A 27,130-nucleotide genomic window follows, 5' to 3' on the forward strand; every position below is an offset into this window, starting at 1 on the left:
AACGAAAGACAAATGGAAAACCGAAAAGTCGTCAGTAAAATGTTGCTTCAATGGCACGAAAGAAAGTCTTTTTTGCATCGAATTGTGACTGGCGATGAAAAGTGGATTTATTTTGAGAATCCCAAATGCACAATATCATGGGTTGGTCCAGGTCAACCATCAACATCGACTGCAAGGCCAAATTGCTTCGGAAAGAAGACAATGCTCTGCGTTTGGTGGGATCAGGAAGGTGTGATATTATGAGCTTCTAAAACCAGGTGAAACCATTAATACTGACCGCTACCGACAACAAATAATCAATTTGAATCACGCTTTGATCGTGAAATGACCAGAATGTTCCAGAAAACACGGCAAAGTAATTTTGCTTCATGATGATGCACCATCCCACACTTCAAAACCAGTTAAAGACACGTTAAAAGATCTTGCCTGGGAAGTATTAACCCACCCGCTGTAGTCACCAGACCTTGCTCCTTCAGATGACCACTTGTTCTGACTGATGGCACACGCACTTTCTGAGCAGCACTTCAAAACATATGAAGAAGTGGAAAATTGGGTCTCTGAATGGTCTGCCTCAAAACTAGAAAAGTTGTATTGGGGCGGTATCCACAAATTACCTGAAAGATGGGGGAAATGTGTAGCTAGTGATGGACGTTACTTTGAACAAAGCACTTTTGATGTTTCTCTTGAAATTATCGAGTTTTCTTTGATTACAAAATCCACATTATTAACTGGTACACCTGGTAGATATACAGTAGGGCCTTTACTTACGAGTGTCCCGACTAACGAGTTTTTCGCGATACGAGCCATCTCTCGGCCGAATTTTTGCTTTGACTTGCGAGCTAAAATTTGGGTTACGAGCCAGCTTCAGGTACTCCACCGCTAGTTGGCGCAGCGAACATCACAGCGAACGCCACAACATCAGCCCAGCATCATGTGTCTCACTCGTTCACTTTATGATTTGACATACGAGTAATTTGAGTTATGAGCTCTGTCACGGAACGAATTAAACTCGTAAGTCAGGGCCCCACTGTACTAGTATCTCTCTATATAAACGCACACACTCTTCGAGCTGCCGAGTTAGCTCATTCAACTTATTGATTTAATTTAATTAGTAAATGCAGAAAACTGGTGATACAAATTATTCCTGTTCATGCAAATGGGGAAAGAAAAGAGGGAGTCAGTGAGGCGAGAGGGAGGTCTGAGCCCCTGTGGGGATAAAGGTTCCCAAAAAGAGTGTTCACAGAGCCCTTCCTTTCCCAAACCACTACTTTTTGAGGACTGGCTCCATGCCGAGTGGAATTCCTAATTTCTCTGCAGAATCTTGGTCATCACTCTTAAATGATCACTGTCTTCGTGTAGCTTAACATTTGCCAAGATGTACAAGAAGGAAAAAAAAATGGTTTGTCGAATTTTGATCTTTTAATCACTGCTCCAGACTGCTTCTGGGAACTGAGAGGTCCATCTGCAAAAGGCTTTGGGAGGAAATGGGGTGGGAAGAGGGGTGGGTGGAGTTGACAGGGAGAAGAATATGTTCCCAGACCCATTAGAGCCGTCTAGTCCGCTGTACCTCTAACTGAGCAGCCACTTTGAGGAGAAAACCATTTTGTGGTGTCTTCAAGCCTAGAGATTTTAACTTCATTTCCAGGTTCATCCTTGCCATTCCTTCCTTGATTTATTTTGTCCTTTTGGCTGTCACAACAGGAAAATCTGGTCCCTTTTAGAACCAACAGCACTGAAAAAGAGGACAGGAGAAAGTTCTCACTTGGAACCTTCCCTCTAATTTCCCAGAGAGCTGCTGCTTCCACGCCCAGGCTTCGGGATTGGTCTTCTCGTAGCCTGGGGGAGGGAGGAAGGAAGATACCTTATTCTCATAGGTGCATATTGGTGTCAAGTTCCACCTTCTACATAAAGTTTTCCCTGGTCACCAGACCACTGTCCTCTCTCAGTCCCTTCTGAACTCCTATCTCACTCACTGTCCCATCCATTTTTATATTTAGTTCTGGACTTGTGTGAATTACATGAGTCATACCATTTTGCAAAATGGAATATTTATTTTTCCAGCTATAAATCCCTTCACAGCAAGGACCCTATCTGACTTCCCTTCTGCTCACCACAATCCTTAGCATGAGGCTGGACTCATGCTAAGAGTTTAGCTATTACTTGAAATAACCTGAATTCAAGCCATCACCTGGCCATTGGCAATATACCGCGTGATTTACATTCCTGAGGGTAGGTGAAGAATGCTCGGAAGTGGTCAGACTCTGAGCTCCCCTGATGCTGTGCCTTAATATCATAGGGAATTATATCAGTCCCCCCTGAGATTGTTACCTTCAAAAGCCCCTGCAGGGGCCTGGTACTGAGGAATCATGCCACCCTCTGTAGGCTCAACCTACTTTATGGTGGCTTGCCCACAGAACCTTTCATAGGGCTTGGCCATCCTGGGCTAGTATCTTTCTTCTACAGTTCCTCTGTCCCGCTCTCCAAGAAAAAGTTAGCTTCCTCTTTGCTCTTTGGCCACCCCCGACTCCCCACCTCCCACTTCCCTCTCCCGTGCCATCTCAGGTTTTGAATAAAGCACATCCTGCCAAGCATCTTCTTTAAGAAATTCTTTCAAATCCTTCCTTTCCAAAAAGTCCTTCCTGACTGGACAGAGGAGAGAAGAGAAAGTTTTCCTTTTCTTTTTGTACAAATTGTTCTGCTCTGTTCAAGGCAACAAATGCTGGGTTTCACCTATAATGCACTTGTTGTTTCATAGACACAATCTGTTAAAAAGAACCTACAAACCCTCCAGAGCTAGCATAATACTTAATGTAATGCAGCCCCCTAAGATTCGGGACAAGACAAGGATATCTACTCTCATCATCTCCCAGTGGTCTGCAAACTCATTAGTAAACAGAGCCAAATATCAACAGTACAACAATTGAAATTTCTTTTGAGAGCCAGATTTTTTAAACTTAAACTATATAGGTAGGTACATTGTTATTAACTTAATTAGGGTACTCCTAAGGCTTAGGAAGAGCCACACTCAGGGGGCCAAAGAGCCGCATGTGGCTTGCAAGCCGCAGTTTGCTGACCACGGAATACAATATTGTACTGGAGGTTCTAGTCAGGGAAATGGGCAAGGAAAGAAATAAAAAGCATCAAAATAGGAAAGGAAGAAGTAAAATTATCTGTATTTACAGATGATATGACATATAGAGAGCACCCTAAATAATCCACACAGAAACTACTGCAGGATACATGATCAGTGTACAAAATCAATTGCATTTCTATACAGTAACAATGACTAAACAGTAAATAAAATTAAGAAAACAATTCCACTTACAACAGCATAAAAATACTTAGGAATAATTTTGATAAAAATGTGAAAAATGTATAATCAACTACAAAATATTGCTGAAAGGAATTAAAGAAAACCTGAATAAATGGAAAGACATCCCATGCTCATGGATTGGAAGAAATAATATTGTTAAAGGTGGCAATACTCTCCAAATTGATCTAAATATTCAATGTTATTTCTACAAAATCCCAGCTGCAGAAATTGATGTTAATCCAAAAATTAATATGAAAATGCAAAGGACCCAGATTAGCCAAAATAACCTTGAAAATGAAGAACAAATATGGGAGACTAACTGGCAGATTTCAAAACTTACTGCAAAGCTACAGTAATCATGACATTGTGCTGTGGGCATAGGATGGACATATAGCTCAGAGAAACAGAATTGACAGTCCAGAAATAAACTCTCAACTTTATGGTTAATTTATTTTTTACAAAGGAGCCAAGACAGTTAAATTGGGGAAAGGATAGCCTTTTAACTGGTGCTGGGACGACTGGATATTCACATATATAAAAAATGACGTTGAACTCCCTCCCTACCTCTTACCACATACAAAATTTACTCAAAATGACCTCAAAATTAAAAACCCTTGTGCCTTAAACAATACCATAGGAAAAGTGACAAGACAGAATGGGGGATATTTTTTGCCAATCAACTATCTCATAAGGAATTTATATCTAGAATATGTAAAGAACCCTAACAGCTCAATAATAAAAGGACAAATATCCCAATTTAAAAATGGGCAAAGGACGTGAATAGATAGCTCTCCAATGAAATCACACAACTGACCAATAAACACATGAAAACATGCTCAACATCATTAGCCATCAGGAAATGCAAATCAAAACCACAATAAGATGCCATTTCACACCCTGTAGGATAGATAGCTCCAATAAAAAACACAGATAGTAAAAAGTGTTGGCAAAGATGTAGAGAAGTCAAACCCTCATGCACTGCTGATGGAAATTTAAAATGGTACAGCTGGTTTGGAAAGCATTCTGGCTGTTTCTCAAATGGATAAACATAGAGTTACCATACGGCCCAACAATTTAACTCCTAGTTATCCACCTGAGAAATGAAACATGTCCACACAAAAAGTTCTACATAAATATTCATAGCAACATTATTCATAACAGCCAAAAGGTGGAAACATCAAAATGTCTATCAATAAATAAAATGGGCTACATTCATACAATGAAATTTTAATCAGCAATAAAAAGAACTGAAGTACTGATATATGCTGCAATGTGGATGGACCTTGAAAACATTATAAGTGAAAGAAGCCAGTTACAAAGAACCACGTAATGTGTAATTCCATTTATATGAAATGCCCAGAATAGGCAAATCTGTAGAGAAAGAAAGTAGAGTAGTGGTTGCCTAGTGCTGGGTGGGTGGGGGGCGGGCGGGTAGGGGGCTTGGGGATGAGACTGGGGAAGAAGGAGGAGAGTTTGAGAGGTGATGAATAAGAGGTGTAGGGAGTCTTTGGAAAGGCAATAAAAACATGCCAAAATTGATTGTGGTGATGTTTGCACAGTTCTGTATATACTTAAAGCCATAAAATTGCACACTTTATTTAATTTTTTTTTACAGTGAAAATGTTTAACATTGAGAATTAGCTAGTGGGGCTCAGTCTAGATGAGGCCAATTTTGTTGGCAACATCCACAGCATCACAGTCGGGAGCCAGTCGAACATATGCCTTCCTCTCTCCTTCAGGCCTGATGAGGGTGTTGACCTCGGCCATGTCAGTGTCATGGAGCTTCTTCACAGCCTGTTTGATCATTGCTCATTGGGCTTGACATCCGCGGTGAGCACAATGGACTGTTGTCTTCTTTCTCTTTCACGGCTGACTCGCAGTCAGGGGGAACTTGACCATGGCATGGTGGTCAAGCTGGTTTCTCCCAGGGGCGCTGTTCTGAGGGTATTTCGAGGGCTGCCTTGGGAGCCGTGGTGCCTTGAGCCACCCAAGGGGGGACACATGCAGACCTTCTTTCTGTGGCTGTGGATGCCGTTCAGCAGTGCTTCCTTGGCCTTCAAAGCCTTTGTTCTGGCTTCGGCGGGGGCTTCCTTCTTTGCTCTCGGCGCCATCTTCATGAAAAGTGGAGGTACACTTTAAATGGGGGAATTGTATGGCATATGAATTGTGTCTCATGCATGGGGAAGTTAGGGATCAATTTTGGATCGAAAGGGCATGTGTGTTGTGAGGAGGGTGGTCCTAGCATTGGCATAATAGATGAGGGTGGAGAAGTAGAGGGGTCCCGACTCAGAGGGGTAGAGCACTAAATGCCAAGTTAAGAAAAAAATAGATTCAATGGCTGCAAATGGATTTTGTCATAGATGCTATCCCTGGCCAGTTGGTAGTGGCTACTTGCTGTGCTGCATTGAGTAATCTGAGACTGAGTTTGATTTCAGGGGGAACTATTCCCTGATTGACCACCAAGGTCATTCTCCATCACAATAAAAGCCAGTATTTATTGACTAGGGCCTTTGTAGTAAGTATTGTCCTAAATACGTTTTATGTGCTTCATCCATGTAATTCTCTTCAATATCCTAAAGTCAGTATTGCTATTATCTCTAGTTTATAAAGGAGGAAAATTCAGCCGCAACAGGCTCAGGGTCGCATGGCTAGTTAGTGGCAGTCAGGAGTCAGACCCTGGAAGCTGACACCAGAGTCCCCTCTGTTCTGCCACAGCGCCTTTCCCCAGAGCCTGGGAGCTGAGCTTTAAATCTGCCAGCTGGTAGAGGCCACCCGTCCTGGACATGATTAAAGGGGTGCTGGGAGAAACCCGTATGCTTTGAAAACCTTTCCTCCGCACTGTGCAGAGGTCCAGGGGCCCTCTCCCCCCGCCCCCCTCCCTCCCAGGTTTTACTTCTTGGGTCACTGTTAGCTGTTCAAGGTCCCGAAGAAGAGTCACAGCTCATCAGTGGACATCTGGGGATGTACCGTCACTGGCTGGGTGCAGGACCTGGGAACAGAATGCCTGGGAAATATCTGGGGGGATATGGGACCGAGAAAGCAAGTCATGAGTCACACGCGCGAACACGCTTCCAGCCCTGAGGGTCACAACCTTGGAAACTGGCGCCATTGCCTGAGCCTCCGTGCGAGGAGTTTCTGAGGACGCTTTGTGCCTGGATGCGACCTTCAGGTTAGGCCAGTGCCTCAGGAGGCTACCACTGGACAGGGTGGCCTACATGTAGGTGTGCTCGGCTTTCCTGGGTGACCTGAATGCAAAATGCCATGTGCTCCAGGGGCAGTGGGCCGTTCATTATTTAAAAGGCAAATGAAACTTATTCACATTCAAGGCCAGCTGAGAATGGGATCAACTAGTAACCAACAGGCCTGGCACCCCATGGAGTCACCTGCCCAGCCTCCTGGAGGTTCTTCTGGGGACAGTTATCAGCCAGCTGCCCCTGGCCCTGGCAGGACCTCCCAGTGGGGGTGGAGGAGAGTGAGTGGGTAGCTGCTTGCCAGGGGTCACCTTTAGTAGAGATCTGGCCTCTTTCTCCCTCAGCACAGAATGAACCCTGCTGGGCTGTGAGCCCACTCTCTACCCCAAATCCGGACAGGTTGTCCTTCTGTGCTGGGGGTGGATGGGAGGTATCAAGGGCAGAGGCGGTGATGTCAATTGAGGGGTGAGGCAGGAAGGTCTTAGTTGGCCATAAAACGAGGAGGGGGGCAGTAACAAGTGCAGGGAGAGGTGTGAGAAAAGACAAAGGAGGAATTTGTGAAACCTGGCAGGCACGGGGAGTGTGTGAGGGCCCCACACCCTGGTCGTCTCAGCTTGTTCTGAGCCTTCTCACATTTCTCCCTGCTCTGGGTTTGCATGTCAGTTCTGCCACTTACTACTGCGGGTCCTTGTCTATAGAGTAGGTGGAATGACAAGGCGATGCATAAAGCTAGGGTTATGGGGGCATAGTAGGTGCTCAAATAAGTGGTGTCTATTCTATTGTAGATATTTTTAATTTTATTTTAATATCAATAGAACAAAATCTACCATCTTAACTATTTTTAAGTATACAATTCAGTCGCATTAAGTACATTTATAATGTTGAGATACCATCTCCACTATCCATTCCTGGGACTTTATAATCACCCCAAATAGAAACTCTGTACCCATTAAACAGTAATGCCCCATTCTCCCCTCCCTTCAGGCCCTGGTACCCTCTATTCTCTGTCTCTCTGAATTTGTCAGGTATAGTTTATTTCATGTAAGTGGAATCATATAATATTTTCCATTTTGTGTTTGGCTCATTGCACTTAGCCTAATGTTTTCAAGGCTCATCCATTTTCAGAGCATGTGTGAGAATTTCATTCCTCTTTAAGGCTGACTAATATTCCATTGTATGGCTATATCCCATTTTGTTTATTCATTTATCCATTGATGGGCATTTGCATTGTTTCCACCTTTTGGCTATGGTGCATATTTAGAGATTATAGTCACTCATCATGAAGAAGTAGTTTAGTCTGGGAGATCAGAGCACAGACCCTGGGACCACACTGCCTGAAGCCCATCCTTTTGCCTACCACCCTGGGTTCTCTTAACCACTTGTGCCTCAGTTTGGTCATCTGTGAAATGGGGACACTAGGCTCTCTGCTCAGGACTCCTGTGAGGAGGAAATGGGTCCACATGTGTAAAGTGAGTATAGCAGTTTCTGGCACCCTGTCACCATTCAGCCCGGTTCGCTGTTGTAATTGTGTTGGGAGTTGATGCCTTTATCAGGGTAGCACATATGAGACCTGTCTGGGTGGACAGGAGTTTTCTCACCTGGAAGTGGTGGTCGAAGATGAAGGGTTACACAACTACCCAGTGCTAGAGATGAAAGAATACTCACCTATTCAAACTGCCCCCTTTTAGCAATGGGGAAACTGAGGCCCAGAGAAGGTGGGGTCATGGCCAGAGTGACAAAAGCAGAGCTGGAGCCAGACACCTGCTCCAGTGTCTAGACTTGGCCTTGCCTCCTAGCCTGGCCTCACCAGCTCCCCTCCTCCTGCTAGGTCTCCTGCTGTGGATACTTCCCCTCTCCAAGTGGGGGAGGGGAAGCTGCTTCACCCAGTAGGATTCCGCTCCAATTTAGGGGACTCAGGGACTCAACCTGCCCTTTGACCTTGGCTCAGACACAAGGCCAGGTGTGTGCTGCACTCTGAATACCACCTGCCCTTTCTCTTAGCACTTCTGCCCGGCTGGGCGAGCGTCAGAAAGCTCTCCGCGAGAGGGTCTTCCCTGGCAGAGGCGGGAGAAAGCCGGGCTGGCCAGCACGGGCGGGCGGTGAGACTGCTTGTTTTAGGATTAGGTACCTGCGCTCAGTGAGCACATCTGTTGTTCAGCTGTTTGTGTTCCCTTTGTTCATTTCATTGCTTTTCTGTGAGGTTATTTTTAGAGAATTCCAGCCTGTCTGAGCTCTGCAAAGGGGGACAAGGAGGGTGTGGTCCGCACCTGGGCAGGAGATCCAGTGGACAAGGGGACTTGGTGGCAATGAGACCAAAAGGGCAGTGCCAGTTAGGGATAGGGTCCAGCTGCCAAACTGTCCCTTCCCCCTGGAATGGCTGTGGAGCTCTTTGATGAAAGATGTTTTTGTTTGTTTGTTTATTCAAAAATGAAGTCTCCCACCTCCCTTCAAGGAATGAATGTACCATAAAGACTTGGGTATGGGGGGGGCGGGGAGCACTCCCAGCTCCTGCATGCCTGTTTGGGAAGGAGCGACCAGACCAGCAGGGGAGGGTCTCAGAGCTCATGTCACAGAGCAGCTTCAGGCAGGGGAGGGACAGGGCATTGCGAGAGGGGACACTGCGCAAAGGAGTAGAGAGGGGAACAGCACATTTTTCTAAATCTACTGTTTACTTTTTATTTTTAATAAATCTTTATTGTTCAGATTATTACAGTTGTTCCTCTTTTTTCTCCCCATAGCTCCCTTCCACCCGGTTCCCACCCCACCCTCTGCCCTTACCACCCCCCCCCCCACTGTCCTCATCCATAGGTGTACGATTTTTGTCCAGTCTCTTCCCATACCCCCGATACCCCTTTCCCCCTGAGAATTGTCAGTCCACTCCCTTTCTATGCCCCTGATTCTATTATATTCACCAGTTTACTCTGTTCATCAGATTTTTTATTCACTTGATTTTTAGATTCACTTGTTGATAGATATGTATTTGTTGTTCATAATTTTTATCTTTACCTTTTTCTTCATCTTCCTCTTCTTAAAGAATACCTTTCAGCATTTCATATAATACTGGTTTGGTGGTGATGTTTATGACTCTGGTGGGAAAATATTGTTTTTCCTTTTCTATCATTTTCTCTTTTATCTTTACACCTGGTCATCACTGCAGGAAACTGATGACCAGCAGAGACCTTGAAATGCTGGTGGCACAGACTGGACCGTGATGACCTAGCCCCTTCCTCACCTCCCAACCCCGACTCTAAACATATTCATTTGGGTTGAGACTGGGGGGACAAGAGCTGGATTTCAACTGAGGACCTGCGGGGCAGTGTCTGGGTGGGTCTACGTGGGCATGCTGGGGGAAGCTTTCACCAGGGCAGGCCAGGCTGCTGTGAAAGCAGACACCCAGTGATGGGGCACAGGGAGGAAGGGAAGGATCCTGCCCCTGATCCAGCAGCTGAAAGTGAGAAGCTGATAATGGCGAGAAGGCCTGAAATGCACCCCATGGTAATCGAGCCGCCTGGCACGAGCCCTCTGGGAAAGGAGGCCACGTCCAGCCTGCCAGGCCGCACTGTGCGAATGTGGGGTGTGGCCGGTCAGTGTCAACAGCTCCTTCCTAATGGCCCCTGGAGCTGGAGGCTGGGAGGGGCTGTCACCTTCCAGAGTGAGGGAGAGAACATCCAAGACCATTTCCTCTGGCCCCAGGTCTGCGAGAGGCTCAACTTTCCCTGAGACAAAGTCCTTGGGATCTGTGCTTGGACGTTCTGTTAGCTCCGACGATGTTTTGGGAGCTTTGTTGGCTCTTGAATGCTCATGGCAATAACAGCCAACTCTTATATCGCACATTCCAAGAGCCAGCACTGTTCTCAGAGGTTTTGTCTAAATCGTCTCATTGAATCCTCCTAATAACCCTACAAGATAGGAGATATCTCGATTATCTCCATTTTCAGGCAGGGAGCCTGGGGCAAGGAAAGGGGCAGAGGTGGGCTTCAGATGCAGTTTGGCTCAGAGCATGCCCTTCACTGTGGGTGGCACTGCCCTGCTGCTCCCTGACACAAGCTGGAGTGGAGATCTGGTCTCAGTTGTCCACGGAGAAACCAAATGTCCTGGAGATGCGGCCTGTGGGTGTGCTGTTGGTGCAAGTGGCAGCATGCCATCAGAATTAACCAGCACCTCACTCAGAGCAGGGAGGGGTCCCGCCCATCTCCACCGCCTCCTAAGTTAGTGCAGCCAGACATGGAGAGGTTGCCTGGGGGCAGGCAGCTAGAAAGTGATGAAACAAGGATCAGATCTGAGGTCTGGGGACAACATCCTTTCAATTAATCCACATAAGACTGTGTCCCTCTCCCCGACACCCCTCCCTGCCCTGTTCACCCAAACCCCCACAGCAGAAGACAGGGGTGGTGGGGGGCACTTACCTGCTGCAGGTTTCCTGTGTGACTGAGGGCTACGTTGAGTTGATCGCCAGTCCATGCCCTGGTCTGGCACCCAGGGAGCCCTGCATCTGCTAAAGAGGAATGATGAGAACTGGAGAGACTTCTCAGTGCCACGCCTCCCCAGTTCTCTTCCCCCTTGACTGAGGGCTGGCTGATGTCTTTGGTGACCCTTTGACCTGAGCACCAGGTCAAAGGGTCTCACAGTGGCCCTTCCCTAGAGGTCAGCTTGGGTTGCATTGGGATAAAGCCTTGGCCAGGTCCTGAGAGGAGTCTTGGGCCCCGGTAGTTACCTCCAGATAAAAAGCGTTGCCCGGTAATCATTGCAGGTAATAGCAAAGGCTTTGCATAAAGTGTCCAAACTGGTTTGACATCATTTTGGTGTTTCTCTTATTTTGTGGATTTCTTTTATTTACCTGTTAAGGACCTGCCCTACCTTAATCTCTGTTCCCTGAGGAATGAAAGGCTAGATGAGTGTTGTGTTTATTTGTTGAAGCGTTATACTCCTCTCTCCTTGCCAGCTGAACCCCTAGCCCACAGGCCCAGGCAGGCAGACCGGAGCTCTTGTGATGCTTGGACCAAGATGCAATTACTTCCTGATTTCAAAATATATTACAGAGCTACAGTAATCAAAACTGTATGTTACTAGCCTAAAGATAGACATATAGACCAATGGAGTAGAATAGAGAGCTCAGAAATAAACCCATGCAGCTAACTGATCTTTGACAAAGGACCAAGAATATGGAGAAAGAATAGTATTTTCAACAAATGGTGTTGAAAAAATTGGATATACATATGCAAAAAGAAATTAAATTGCACCTTTATCTTAATACCACACACAAAAATCAACTCAAAATGAATAAAAAGCAAAAATAAACAAATGAGTAAAAAAAAAAAGCAAAAATAAACAAATTCATCAAACTAAAAAGCTTCTATATGGCAAATGAAACAGTCAACAGTGAAATGGTAACCTATGGAATGGGAGAAAATATTTGCAAACCATATATCTGATAAGGAGTTAATATAAAGACCTCCTACAATTTAAAAGTAAACAACCTAATAACCCAATTTTTAAAAATGGGCAAAGGACTTGAATAGACCTTTCTCTAAAGGAGACATACAAATGGCCAACAGGTACACAAAAAGATGCTCAACATCACTAACCATCAGAGAAAATAAATTAAAACCCACAATGAGATACTACCTCACACCTGTTAGGATGGCTATGATCAAAAATGGTGTGTTGGCGAGCATGTGGAGAAATTGGAACTTTTGTACTCTGTTGGTAAGAACACAAAATGGTGCAGCCATATGAAAAACACTTTGAAGGTTTCTCAAAGAATTAAAACTAGAACTACCATATGATCCAGCAATCCTATTTCTGGATATTTATTCAAAAGAATTGAAATCAAGATCTCAAATTGATAATAGCACTCCCATGTTCATTGCAGCACTAGTCACAATAGTCAAGATATGAAAGCAACTTAAATGTGCTTTGATTGATGAATGGATAAAGAGAATGTGGTATACACAATGGAATATTATTTAACTTTTAAAAAGGAAGAAATTCAGCAATTGCAGCAACATGGATGAATCTTTAAGACATTATGCTTAGTGAAATAAGTCAGTCACAAAAAGACAAATACTTCATGATTTCACTTATTTGAGATATCTAAACTAGCCAAATTCATAGAATTAGAGCGTGGAATGGTGGTTTTCAGGGGCTGGGGGAGGGTGAAAGGGGAGTTACTAATCAATGAGCATCAAGTGTTAGTTAATAAAGATGAGTAAGTTCTAGAGCAGTGATGGCGAACCTTTTGAGCTCAGCGTGTCAGCATTTTGAAAAACCCTAACTTAACTCTGGTGCCGTGTCACATATAGATTTTTTTTTGATATTTGCAACCATAGTAAAACAAAGACTTATACTTTTGATATTTATTTTATATATTTAAATGCCATTTAACAAAGAAAAATCAACCAAAAAAATGAGTTCGCGTGTCACCTCTGACACGCGTGTCATAGGTTCGCCATCACTGTTCTAGAGAGTTGTACAAAATTGTACGTATAATCAATAATATTGTATACTAAACAATTTGTTAAAAGGGTAGATTAGATCTCAAGTTCAGTATTCTTATCATAATAAGAAAAAAACTTTTAAAATGCAATTGATCTTTGTATATTGATTTTGTATCCTGTAACTTTGCTGAAATCATTTATTAGTGCTAATAATTTGCGGAACTTTCAGGAGTCTCTACATGTAAGATTATGTCACTTGCAAACAGAGACTATGTTACTTCTTTGTATCCAATTTGGATAACTTTTATTTCTTTTTCTTGCCTAATTTGTCTGGCTAAGTCTTCTAGTAGAAGTGGTGGAAGTGTGCCTTCTTAGCTTGTTCCTGATCTTATTTAAAGGTTCAGTGGGAAAGCCATTGAATTTGCAATCATCAATCAATCAACATTATAAAACTAGAGGCCCAGTGCACGAAATTTGTGCATGGATAGGGTCCCTAGCAGCTGCCAACTGCTGGCTGGGGCCTCCCTTCTCCGGCTGCCAGCTGCTGGCTATCAGCTGGGGCCTTCCTTCATTCCACACTGCTCCCTGGTGGTCAGCACACATCATAGTGAGCTCCCAGTTGGTTGAACTCACGAGGGGACACTGCATATTAGGCTTTTATATATATAGATGCTAACTATGGTTCAAATAACTGACTTTAATTTTTTCTAGCTTGCTTTTATAATCAGCACATTACTCTGGGCCCTGTTCTAACTCCTTATAAAAGGAGGGACCTGTGTTAAATTATAAGGTCCTGTCCAAAATTGATGTTTCTTATAAATCTATGATTCCAAGAATGTTATTTAGCACCTCGCAGACATTCAACCAGTGAAAGTTGTAATACTATATAATAAAAGGGTAATATACAAATTGACCCTAATGGCAGACTGACCGGGAACGACCAGTTGCTATGATGTGCACTGACCACCAGCGGGCAGATGCTCAATGCAGGAGCTGCCCCCTGGTGGTCAGTGTACTTCCATAGGGGGAGCGCCGCTCAACCAGAAACTGGCTCATGGCTGGCCAGTGCAGTGGCAGTGGCAGGAGCCTCTCCTGCCTCAGCGGCAGCGCTAAGGAGATCCAACTAACGGCTTAGACCCACTCCCCTTGTATGAGAGATGGCCTAAGCCATTAGACATCCCCCAAGGGCTCCTGGGCTGCCAGAAGGATGTCTGACTGCCATCTTAGGCCCGATCCCAATGGGAGTGGGCCTAAGCTGTCAGTTGGACATCCCCCAAGGGGATCCAGACTGCAAGAGGGTGCAGGCCAGGCTGAGGGACTCCCCAAGTGCACAAATTTTTGTGCACCGGACCTCTAGTTATTATGGAAAGACATACCCTTGTTTCCTGCCATGAAGTTTATAATCTGAAGGAAAGATAAGGCATAAATATATGGGAAGTTCAATGTCAATAATAGAAGCATAGCAATGCAGTACAAGAAGGCAGTACATGATGTGTTGCCAAATGAACGATATGGGAACAATCTTCACATGAAAGTGGTTCACAGAGTAGCTGATGCAGCAAGGCTTACTCCCAACAAAAGGATACCATAAAAGCCATTGCTGGCACAAATGGCCTCATTAAGAATTAGTCCAGGAGTGCAGAGAATACAATTGTTGGGGATGAGTTTTGGAAGAGATGTGTATGTTGTGGATATTTGCTGGGTATGGCTCCTACATGTTCATTTTTCCTTATTTTGAAAACTACCCAGATTTCTTCTTGGGAAGTATCCCTTCCCCCCTCATCAGCCCAGGAACTGTAGATTGGGCTACAGGTGGGAGCAACATTTTTCCTTCTATCCCCCAGATATAACACTGGTCCAAGGATGGACCTGCGACGCAGTAACAGCCAAGGAACAGATGCAAGATCTGCTGAGGCTATTAGGAGAGAGCAAAGTTCTCTTTCTCACTGAGCTTGAACTTGGGGTTCATTTTGCAATACAAACCTCTTGCTACCAGAAGTGCAGTCTGTCTGAAGGTTGTACCAACATGGAAGAAGCAAGACCAAGAGATGGCACAAGGTCCTACTGACTTCTAATGAGACTCTGAGTCAAGCCTTGCCCAAAGACAGACCTATCCCCTGGACTTTGCAACTGTGTAATCACTACATTTACTTTCTTATGGGTTGGTTTTCTTGAAACAGAAAATATTTCATTATAGTGTGGGCCTGAGACTAGATTGGAGTGGGTGAAGGTGAATGAAGAGAGCAATCCAGGCAGATGGGGCATATGAACTGGGGTGTGTGGAGAGGGTGAGGTTGTGGTGTCCATGGAGCTGCATGGAAACTGAATGGGACAGTGTGTAAAATTCCTTGCAAGAGAACACCTGTTTTCATTTCTCCAGGCGCATTTACCTATTCAGACAAATCTAGTGGGATTGCTGGAGTGTGGCAGGTAATGGAAGGACAAAAGTAAAGAGAGAGGGAGCTCTAAAACTAAGAGAATAACAACAAATGTTACCAAACTCATTCTAAAACCTGGGCACCATCTAAGCATGTTTCCTGTTCTATCCTTTCAGGAGGCACGAAGCATTTTCATTTCTCCATTTTACAGATGAGGAAACTAAGGCACTAAGAATTTGCCCTATGTGACCCAGTTAACAAGCGCCAGGCTAGGATTTTAACCTGAAAACTCCATCTGTCTGACTAGAGCCACACCTCTGCTGCGGGGAAGCCAAGGGCCAGCATGGTGGGGAGGTGGGGGAGGGCATGATGAGGGGGGGGGGGGGGAGCAGCAGGGTGAAAGGAGGCAGCTGCTGCTGGGAGGGGCCACAGGAGAACGCAGAATTCAAGCCGTTCTCCCCAGAGCTGGCCCTGAGTTGATCATTTGTTCATTTTCATGCATTTTGTTTAAAGTTTGCTGTTGGCTCCCCTGCACTCAATTAGCAGCAGCCCTTGCATGCAGCGGATGACTCCAGGCTCCTGCTCTGGGTCAGGTGTGACACCCCTGGCTGAAGTCACTCAGAGGGGAGTGAGGTCCTCTGGGACAGCCCCCTACCCCCCACCCCGTCTTCACTCCTTCCTCCTCTCTGTCTCTTTCCGGCTCTGTATCTCCTTCCCTCAGATTGCCTCGGGAAAAGGAAAGAAATGTTTTTTAAAGAGAAGTTTAATGAAACCAAACACTTCTATTTCCAACTATTGACATTGGATTTGTGCTTCTCCAGCCCAGCCATTCGGGACAAGTCTTTAACGGCCTCTCTTTGCCCGACGGTCTAATGCAAACAGACCATAAAAAAATAAACTTTCCCCCCAAATATTATCTTAGGCCTCATTTTATCATGCTTCCTTGTGCCGTCTCTGTAAAAGGGAAGAAAAAGAATGTGAGTTTTGGTTTGTGCTGGGCTAGAGAGGGTCCCATCACCCATTCTCCCCAACATGGTTTCTTCCCAGAGCACACAGGGTCTATCCCTTTCCACTGAGGTCTCACTCGGCCCTTCTCATCAATTCTCCAGTTCTTGTGCATTCTCCTGTAAAACGGGCTACTAACCCCTAACTATAAGCTGTAAGACATGTGGCAAGCACAGCTATCTTTGGGAGTCAGAAAACAGGGCAGGTATAATACAAGAGGGGTGGTGGACTCTGATCTCACCAGAGAGAAAACCCCCCATTCAAAGGTAGTCTCATTCAACTTAAAAAGAAACAAAAACGAACAAAAAACCCTAACAAGTGAAAACACTCTTGTTGGCCAAAACAAAACGTAATTGCAAGTTGGGTTTGGCCTCATGGCTACCTGTTTTCAATTCCACAAGGATTATGACAGAATATTTGGGAGAAGTGGTTTAAAATCCACAAACCTCTAGGATGGGTGGTGCCCACAATCTATCTACTAAGGGGGAAGGAAATGAGGACCTTCCCTTCTTGAAGACGGGCTCTGATGGAGTGGGGAGATGGAGAGAAAATCGTAGGTGCACATGGCCTGGGGTGAACTCTTAGAGGTCAATGGCAGAGTGAGAGAAGGTGGGGCAGACGGAGGCCATCCTGGACTTGATGACAGTTTTGCCAATGTCAGACCTTAGCAACTTACCTCCATGTGACAAAGCTTTGAGCTCTGGGGGACAAAAATCAAGCATTTACCCCGATTCTCCTGTTTGAATTCTGACATGAGTAACCAAATAGTAGAAGAAGGGAAGTTCTGAACTGGAATTCCACATTCTGAAGCCCCAGGTATATTAATGGGTCTAGACTGAGTTTGGAATTGAACATCATTGGCTTTCATAATAAAAAAGAAATATTTTGCAGACGAGCGTATACCTTTTGGTAAGCAAATGCATCATCACTTATGAAGTCATCTTGCCAAAAATAACCAAACCCAAATTCGATCAACCTAGAGATCAAACTAGCAATTTAGAGGAATTACAGGGTCAGAGGATCACCAAGGGGGTGCAAGCCACAACACCCGCACCATGAGAAACTCTACAAATGACCCACTTTTTTCACCTTCAAATTTTACTTTATTTGGAAACTATAAAAATTTATTATTTTAATAAAGACTGGTACTGTAGCAGAGACATTAATATTATAATATACGTTTAGAAATATTAAATATAAAATCAACACAACATTCTATAAAACCTCATATGTACACTTCACATAAATCCAAGGTCTGGGCATTCATGCCCATAAGATTTGCCCTTGAAAGTGGGCGAACCTTTCTGGGAAACTCAGTCACAATGCGGGGTGAGGCAGCGCACACCGGTCAGGGTTAGGTTTCTCCTTGTTGGTGACAGTAACGGCCACACCGTATCACAGATACTGTAGATAATAAGGACATTCTTCCGCAAATGCGTTCAGAAGGGGAAAACAGCGGACAGAAAATCTGTACATTACAAGAGACTTAAGTGTGTCAGTAAAATGTTGAGGATGCATGTGTGGGGCTAATGCTGTAGAGCAAGGAAGGAGGTCATTCACATTAAAGACAGGTAAGTGGTAACTGATGGAAGGCATGGGGGGTCTGTGGTGAAACTGGACACGGGCAGGAGCCCCCGGGGTGGTCGGCTGAGTCTGGTTCTTGATTTGAGTGGAGGTTATAAGAGTGTTTACTTTTTAACTTATTAAAGTAGATACCTATTTTCTGTATTTGTGGGGGTATGGGGGGGGTGCTTTTTTTTTTTTTACCATATGAAGACTTTTTGTTTGTTTTCAGCACATGTCCCTGTTTCTTTGTCTCCCCCTCCCCCACCAGCTTGGAGCCCTTTTGACTATTAGCTGCCAATTTCTGGCTTCTGAATTCTGCCTTGTTCCCTATCCTCCTTTTCCTAGATTCTCTCTTAATTATGTATCACATCGATCAGAATGGGCTGCTGTGCTGCAGAAGCAAACAACCCTAAGACCTCTTTAGCCTCAAGGAAAGGTTTGCTTCTTGCTTGTGCTTCATGTGTGTGACATCTCAGCAGGGCCTCTGCTGATCTTGGTTGCTTGGGGACCCAAGGTAACAGGGCAGCCACCTTCTCAGATCCTCGGGGGCTGTGCCAGTCTGACTGGCAGTCCAGTGCTATGGCGGCATGGGAGTGGTCCATGTGTCTTCTGCTCACAATTCATTGGCCAGAAGTAAGCACATGCAACCGCCCGACCACGAGGTGGGCGAAGTGCCGCGCTACAAATGTGCTCAGAAACATTTGGTAAACAGTGTTCATAAAACAGCCTTGTTTTGCATGGTTCCAATATGCACAAGTTTCAACTACCGTAATTTAGTTAACTAATACCAGTCCCCAACAAAATGGTTCAGATTTCAGTCACCACAGTAGATGACTGTATTTGCATAAAGTACAGATTTCACTGTCTGCTCTTCAGACCACAGATGACTACCATAACAAGGGAGGCGCATCCTGATGTGACCAGTCGCATCACTTCTTTCTAAGTCTGTCCATGATTGGTCTTCGCCTGTCTGTTACTCAGTTCATGCACAGGCAGCAACGTGTTGCCTCCTTGTCTCCCAGTGATAAACCCACAGGACATTTTACAGACATGGATAATCTGTAGAGGGTTAGCTAGCAAAAATAAAACTTTGACAAAGACACACAAAAATTGAATAATGCTGGAAGAGAAATTGGATGTGATTAGAAGATTTGAAGATGGCAACAGTCAAGCAAAGACAGGACAAGACCTGGGGCTGCTAGAAGTTGTGGTGCTAACCAAATGAGAAGTCCAATGAGTATAAAATAGAAGGCAAAGTCGCTTCATCCTTAGATTAAATGACACTAGAGGCAGAAAGCCACTTCTGGTTGTAATGGAGTATTTTCTTCTACTTTGGATTGAAAATGGTAATATTTTAAAATCCTAATTGGTCTGGCTAACGTTCAGGCCAAAGCATCAATGTTAGTTGCCTCAATGAAAAAAAATGGTGATTGTAGGGAGACTGAAGGAGAACCTTTTCCTGTCGATGGAGGCTGGGGGAATCATGTTGGAATTCAGCATGAGTGACTGATGTTAACCTACTAGTGAAGCTTCTAGTCCAGAGAAGGATGCTGCTGTGAAATTTACACCCAGGTTCCAAGGAAATGAAGGGTCCCAAAGGAAGTGACACGAGCGAAAAATCTTCACCTTAGAGCAGCGGTTCTCAACCTGTGGGTCGCGACCCCTTTGGCGGTCGAACGACCCTTTAACAGGGGTCGCCTAAGACCATCCTGCATATCAGATATTTACATTACGATTCATAACAGTAACAACATTACAGTTTTGAAGTAGCAACGAAAATAATTTTATGGTTGGGTCACAACATGAGGAACTATATTTAAAGGGCCAGAAGGTTGAGAACCACTGCCTTAGAGGACTATGCATAGATAGTTCATGGCGTTGCAGGGGCAAAGAATAAAATATTGTGAGCTGGCCCAAACTTAGAAAGAAGTAGGACCATGCACCAAGGCCCAGAGAGATGCCTGCTCCACATCCTAAGTCACACAGTGAGAGGAAGGAGGCAAGACCTGTTCAGCTGCTCGGGATACATTTTTATAAAGAAAACGTTTCATTCTCAATGTTTCTAATGTTTTAAATTTCAGTGTAATAAGTAAATATTAGTTTTCCTAATTTTTCATTTCCCAATGCATTTATAACCAACATAAGAGTTTAAATGATTTTTCTTAATTTATCTTTATTATTGAAAGTATTACAGGTATCCCCCCTTTTCTCCGTATGGACCCCTTCTAGTCCACATCCATCCTCTGCCCCAGGTGAAAGTTTTAAATGTTTAAACATTTTCAAAGGTCACAGAATAATTGTAACTTTCCCCATTGATTAGCAAGATCACTTTGCAGGGTTTCTACTTGCTCAGTCATCTCCATGGTCCTACACCATCGTGCAAAGTGCAACTGCTTGTATCCATACCTGGTTTGTGTGGAGTTAGGTAACAAGTCCTCCATATCTGTTTGTGCCAACTCTGTTATGTGGAGTGAGAGGAAACTTCTGGAAAAGTAACTTGAACCACTAGGATTAGGTAGGCATAGAGGGTCCAGGTATACCTACACATCACTTTGATGGACTGTGTGTGACCCTGAGTGGGAAATATGCAACAAACTGCACCCACTTAGGGTCCATGCCAGCCTGCTGTGGGATACAGCAAAAAAAAAAAAAAAAGTGTACTAGACAAAGGGAATAGACCTATCAATCTATAACCATAATAGAGACTCAAACCCTGGCCAGGGCTGAGCATCCCTGGGCCTCCTCAGGCCATTCAGACCCTGTGGCAATGATGGAACACCCAGAGGTTATGTGATGCTTAGAGCAGCCGTGTCTGGGTGGGGCGGGGTGGAGGGGCTGTCAGCACCACGTGCGAGCCACAGCCTCAGAGGGTTGAGCAGTGGCAGAGCTACAGCAGTTTGATTTGTTGAGAGTGTGTGAGCTCCAGAGAGTCCTCAGATGTTCTGGGGAGGACTCAGGGAGGATGAGTGGAAAGAGCCCTACAAGGGGGCTGGAGGAATTCAGATAATGTGAACATTGTTGTAATGTACCCTGCGAATCACACAAGGACACCTCAAGAAGTTGAATTAAAGAGTCACATTTATTGCAAATCCGGGACTATGAGGGGGCATTTCGCTCTCCCAAATCTCACAGTGCCCACCCCAGCCCCAACACCAGATTTATATAGGCAAAGATCAAAAAGGTATTGATTACATCCCAAGGTTTGGAATGAGGAACCTGGTTTGCAAAAAAGCAGTTCATGTTATCTAAATTATAGTTTTGGGTCTCCGGATCACTGAATTGATAGAAACACATTATCTAGAGCCCTCAGGTCTGGAATGAGGAACCTGGTTTGCAAAAATGCAGTTTACAGAAGCAGACTTAAGCATGTTATAGCCCTCTGACCTTGGGATAATTGTGCTGTCCTTCCCAGGTACAGAAGAATGTGCTTTCTAAGACCGGTATGACCACAACCAATAGAATATTCACATTACAGTCAATAGGGTATTTAATCAAATGGGTTGATTTATATAATTCAGAAAATCAAAATAACTTTTCTATTATTTTAGCAAGCAAATAAGTACAGAAACCAAACAGCAGGGTTAGAGTTAAACTACAGTTTCTACCTGAGATGATTGCTACCATACTTCAACGTGACCTCGACTTTCCACACTGGCAGTGAGGCCTGGGAAATGGGGTCAGTTACTAATAGGGTGGCTATATCATTTATTGCTCAAACTGGGAATATTTTAATGTAATAGGGATTGCTATTACTTTAAACTTTGTAAAAATTAAAAGCACAAGCAAATTGTCCCAGGCACACCACACCAAACACTCACCTTGGTTACAGATGAAATCTAGGTAATTGTAAATTAGAGATCATGTTAGAATTAACGAAAAGAAATGAATTGGCGCTGAGTTTCAGGCTGGGTTCCCGGGGAGTGGACTTTGAGATGAGGTTAGTGCGCGGGATGTTTATTAGGGAGTGCTCCCGGGAGCCCCTGTGGAAGGAAGGAAGAAAGCAGGACTGGGAAAAGGGAAACTGAGACTGCAGAGCAGTGTCATTGAGACCTCAGCTGACCCCACGGAGCCGGGGCTGGGATGACGCAGAGTTACTGCGAGGATGAGAGGAACTGTCTCCTCCCCACACCACCAGTCCTCAGGGTGGCTGTCCCCAGGCTCTCTCCAGCGGAGGGCAGATTTCTGGAGAGGCTGACAGCTGACAGCACTCGCGGCAGACCCGGAGAGGGTGGCATATCACAGCATCCACTACCAGAAGGGAGAGGAGAGTTTGAGTAAAAATATTATAAGGATACGTGCTTTTGAGTTCAATCATTAGTCGGGAACTGCCAAGGAAAGAACCTGTTGCATCTGCTTTGAAGAAAGTTGAGCCACAATGTAGTTAGCACACCAGTCGCTTATCTGCTCATGATATTTCCAGAAAGGGGAACTTATTCTCTCAAATTGATAAAATAGCACCCATCTTCTTGGTATTGCCCAGAAAACCCTTTCTCTAAGGTCAATTTCTACCCAACTTCATTTGGTAATGTTTGTACTTAAGACACTTACATTGGGCTTCCTACGGTCCAGGCACAGTGTGATGCACTAGTGAAATATTAGCCCATTTAATTCTCATAACAAACCAGGCAACACACAAGGACACAGAGACCCTGAGGTTAAGTAATCGAACTCAAGTGGTGGTGCAGGATTTGGACCCAAGTATCATGTCTCTAGAGGCTGTGCTTATAACCATTATGCTATGCTGGCTCTTCAATCCACCCTTTAATTTAGTAGATACTATACCACTGCAAAGAAATTTAACAAGTATTTATTGAGCTCCTATTGGTTGCTCATGTCTGATCTTTGAAAAAAATAAAAATCTCTCCTCTGGGGTGATGCAAAGAAGTAAAATAACAATAACAACAACAATAGCAAGAGCAGCAGCAGCAGCAGCAGCAGCAATATTTGACTTACAGTGAGCTTTTACTATGTGCCAGGCGCTGTCCTAACAGCTTTCCATGCATCACGGCCTTTAACCATGAAGAAGATTTAGTGCCTGCTCAGAAGGAGATTCTGATTAATTGGGAAGTGAGACAGAAAACAGTTACATACTCACCTGTAAGACATGAGTGATTAGGAGGGGTCTTGATGTACCTACAGGACAGGCTGTCACTTGGTGAATCAGCCAGGGAGAAACGGGCTGAGTTCAGATCTAGGGGACGTAAACCCTAGACCAGTGGTCGGCAAACTCATTAGTCAACAGAGCCAAATATCAACAGTACAACGATTGAAATTTCTTTTGAGAGCCAAATTTTTTAAACTTAAACTATATAGGTAGGTACATTGTTATTAACCTAATTAGGGTACCCCTAAGGCTTAGGAAGAGCCACACTCAAGGGGCCAAAGAACCGCATGTGGCTCGCAAACCGCAGTTTGCCTACCACAGCCCTAGACAGATTACAGGATGCCCTCTGCAGGTAATTTAAAAAATAAGCAAAACTATAAACAACAAAAAAAAATAGCAAAGAAATATAAGAAAAATGCATATTTTCCCATTATGATTTTTAAAGTACTTCTGAAAGAAATTTACCGGTAACAAACTTTTTCCAAACAATGCCTTTAGTTGCCCATGTTTTGCTGGTGCTGAATTTGGTCTGCAGTTTGGGTGACCCAGTTCTAGACAAAATCAGCAAGCTTCATGGATCTTGAAGGGTGGAAGGGGGGAGAAGAGGAAAGGATGGGCCTGAATGGAGGAACAATGAAGAGCAGAACACAGGCCTCGCTGGAGCACATGGTGTGTGCAGGGGAGCAACTAGGTTGGGCAGATAGCTTGGGGCCATATTTTAAAGACCTTGAGTTCCTGGTCAAGGGGTTTGTAATATATCCCATAAGCAATGGGACTCTATGGGAGTTAGATGCAATTTTGTTGCTGTCATTGTCACTCAAAGGCCTTCTGCGCAGAACCCCGTGGCTGGGGTCCCTGGTGACCCTAGGGGCAGCTTGCCTAGGCTGTGGCTTTGACTCTCTGCAGTTGCAGTAAACACCCAGGGCCCCCTCATTGCCCAGCTGCCCTTCCAAAGGAGCCTGACCAGCTCGCGGCTCTAGGTGGCTGCCCTGGGGTGGGGGCTGCCAGTAAGGGGCCCTAGGCCTCCCTCTGCCCCGCTCCCCGATCGTTCTCTGTTCTTGCAAAGAGCGGTCCATCAGGTATCAGTGCTCCAGCCATCTTGGTTTCATCTTTCCCTCCTTCTGCCAAACTGTTAAAACACTTTATTCTCAAGCACATCACAAACAAATCCAATCTTGCCACCGCTCTGACCTGAGCCTGCCACGAGGCAGAAGAATGGCAAGAATGCGCTGGGATGGTGCTGGTGCATTTGAAGGAAAGGCTTGGCGGGCCATCAGACCCAAACAGCAATGTCCAGCGGGATCATAGTGGCAGTGCGGGCAGTTTCAGCGGCTGTCTGAACTACTGCCCTACTGAGAATTTCCAGATTATTGGTGGTTGCTTCCTTTTTCTGAAGAAAAAGTCAAACATTGCTTTTCCACCTTCCTTTTATGCATTCAGGTCAAAGCCTCTGGCTCTGCTCTTTTGTGGAATGAGATACCCCGACCCGGCTGCATTCCAGATGGAAATGTTGGTGGAACTCTTGGCCGGGAGCTGGTAAGAGGAGCACGTGCTGGAGGGACTCTGGAAACGCAGAGGAGCCGGGCGCCGACCTCCTGCAGGTGTGTTTTTGTGCGCATTTGTCCAGACTGCAAGTTTTCCTCCTCCCCAGCCCTGGTTTACACTCGCTGGATTCACACTATGTTCCTGTCCCTCAGGCCTGGTCTGGCCCTTCCCATGAAGCCGTCCACAGGCCCACCAGGCCACAGGGGCCTGTCCCTGCTCACACAGCAGTCAGATTGGGTCCAGCATGACCCTGGATTCAGCTCGTGCTCCTACTGCTTAGCTGTGTAGAGCCTGCTGAAGGCAAAGACTACGTTTTCTCAGCAAGGAGCTGAGTATAAAGTGTAGATGAATGAAAGGTAATTGCACCAATTAAAAGAGGGATTGGCAAGGCCCTTCCAAAGGATGCTGATCTAGTACATATAACAAGGTGGAAAACTTTTGTTAACTGATTCTTCCCAGAGGAAGAATGAAGGACTCGCTTTGATCTGTCTCAGGAGAAAAGCCAAGAAAGCATGGCTGGGAGAGACCGAGGCATCCAGTAGATAACGGCTACACTTTCTTTCTAAGGGGGTTGCAAGTTTGAATAGAGCCCAGCTAGCCAGGAAGACAGACGGGAGACTGTACCCCTCAACAGGCAAAGCTGGTATGGCCTCTAAGTACATGTGCCCAAATGTGTTTGCAGGACACCACACCCTGAGCCTGCCCTGGCACTCCCGGTTCTCCGTCTGCCCTGGTACCTGTTCTACAAACATAGTATATTCTTAATTCCTCTTTTAAAAAATAAATGAAGGAATGCACAAAGAGAGTGGAAATGAACTGGTTTAGCTTTTGCTCCCAGATGGACAGTGACGGTAAGGCACTGCTCACATTGGGCAGTGCTGCTCCAAAGTGTCTGTTCTCTAGCTGGCTAACCACAGTGGGCGCCATGGCCAGCATCCATCCGGAGTTTGGAACTAGAAATAAATCCCTAATGTGAATATGTCATCTACATTTGCTATGTGCCCAGTCCTGAGTTAGAAACTACAGGAAAGAAAGGGGCAAAGACAGGTCCAGCAGTAAGGACTCATTGCTGTGGGATTTTAAGCCCAAACCCTGTCCAAGCCCCACTGAGGGCTGGGCTCATGCCTAACTGAGTTCTCTGTGCACAGCCGCTGGGGTGACACCAGTCACATGGACGGCCCTTGTTTTCAGCAAAAACAAGTCATTAAGATTGAGCTAGCAAATCTTCAGGGAAGACAGCCCAGTCCTAACCTCCGTCATAACATTTTTCTTTGGCGATGAAGCATTGCCGGGGTTGTTGAAAGCTCACTCAGTGGTGCTAAAGCTCAAGCACTCAGGCCTTCCCCTGTCCAGGGTGAGGAGTTTGGGGGCCTTGTGGGGATGCAGGCCCGTTATCCCAGAGGCACAGCTGCACCATCAAAATCTATGCTCCCTGCATTGTCTTGCAAAAGGAGTTGTTTTAGAATAAATACTATGCATAAAGCTATAGATTCTGGAATCAGACTGCCCAAAGTTCATCTCCAGGCTCTGCCCTTTGCTAGCTGTGTGTGACTGGGTGCAAACCTCAGTTTTCTAGCTCTTAAAAAAGTGATGTTTTATTTCCTGCTTAATTGGGAGGAAATCCAATTTATTCTCTTTTTCTTTTACAGATTGTATTTTTGATATTATATCTAAGATAACTTTCCTAAGGTCATGAAAACTTTCTGCTATGTTTCTTTCTAGACATTGTATAATCTAAGTTTCTATATTTAGGTCCATGATCCGTTTTAGTTTTAAATATGCTATAGGATATGGAGGGTAAAGAGAGCTTTTTCTGTTTTCCTTTTCTTTCTTTCTTCTCTTTTTCACATATGGATATGTAATTGCTCCAGTACCATTTATTGCAGAAGGGGGTGGGGGAAGGTGGAAGAGGGTATTTGGGATAAGTGGTGATGGAAGGAGACTTGACCTGTGGTATGAACACACAATACAATGTACAGATGATGTATTATAGAATTGTACACCTGAAATCTATATAATTTTATTAACCAATGGCATCTCAATAAATTCAATAAAAATACTATAGTCCCCAAAGAAGTTGTTAACCTTAGCATTTAACCACAATTTCCAAATATACAAAATAAAACCAACAAAAATGCAAAGAGAAACTGGTAAAGATGCATGAAAAGTAAGATTAGATATATAAAATTAAGTAACTATAATAATAGCATAATTATCAACTATAATTCTATAATAATTAAAGGTTTTTAAAGCAATAAAAAATTAGAATAGCCCTGGCTGGGTGGCTCAGTTGGTTGGAGTGTTATCCAACTGAGGTGGCAGGCTCAATTCCTCATCAGAGCACCTACCTAGATTGCAGGTTCGACCTCCGGGGGGGGTGGGTCGGGGAGGCAACTGATCGATGGTTTTCTCTCATAAGTTGGGAAGTGCCACCTCTAATTTTAAAAAAGACAATTTTTTTCTCCCTTTAATTGCCCTTGCACTTTTGTAAAAAAAAATCATCAACAATACATTTTTGGGTCTATTTTTGAATCCTCCATTCTGTTCCATTGATCTATATTTCTCCTTTGACCAATTCTACACTCTCTTGG

Source organism: Myotis myotis, unplaced genomic scaffold, assembly GCF_014108235.1.
Source record: "Myotis myotis isolate mMyoMyo1 unplaced genomic scaffold, mMyoMyo1.p scaffold_m19_p_14, whole genome shotgun sequence".
NCBI classification, from domain to species: domain Eukaryota; kingdom Metazoa; phylum Chordata; class Mammalia; order Chiroptera; family Vespertilionidae; genus Myotis; species Myotis myotis.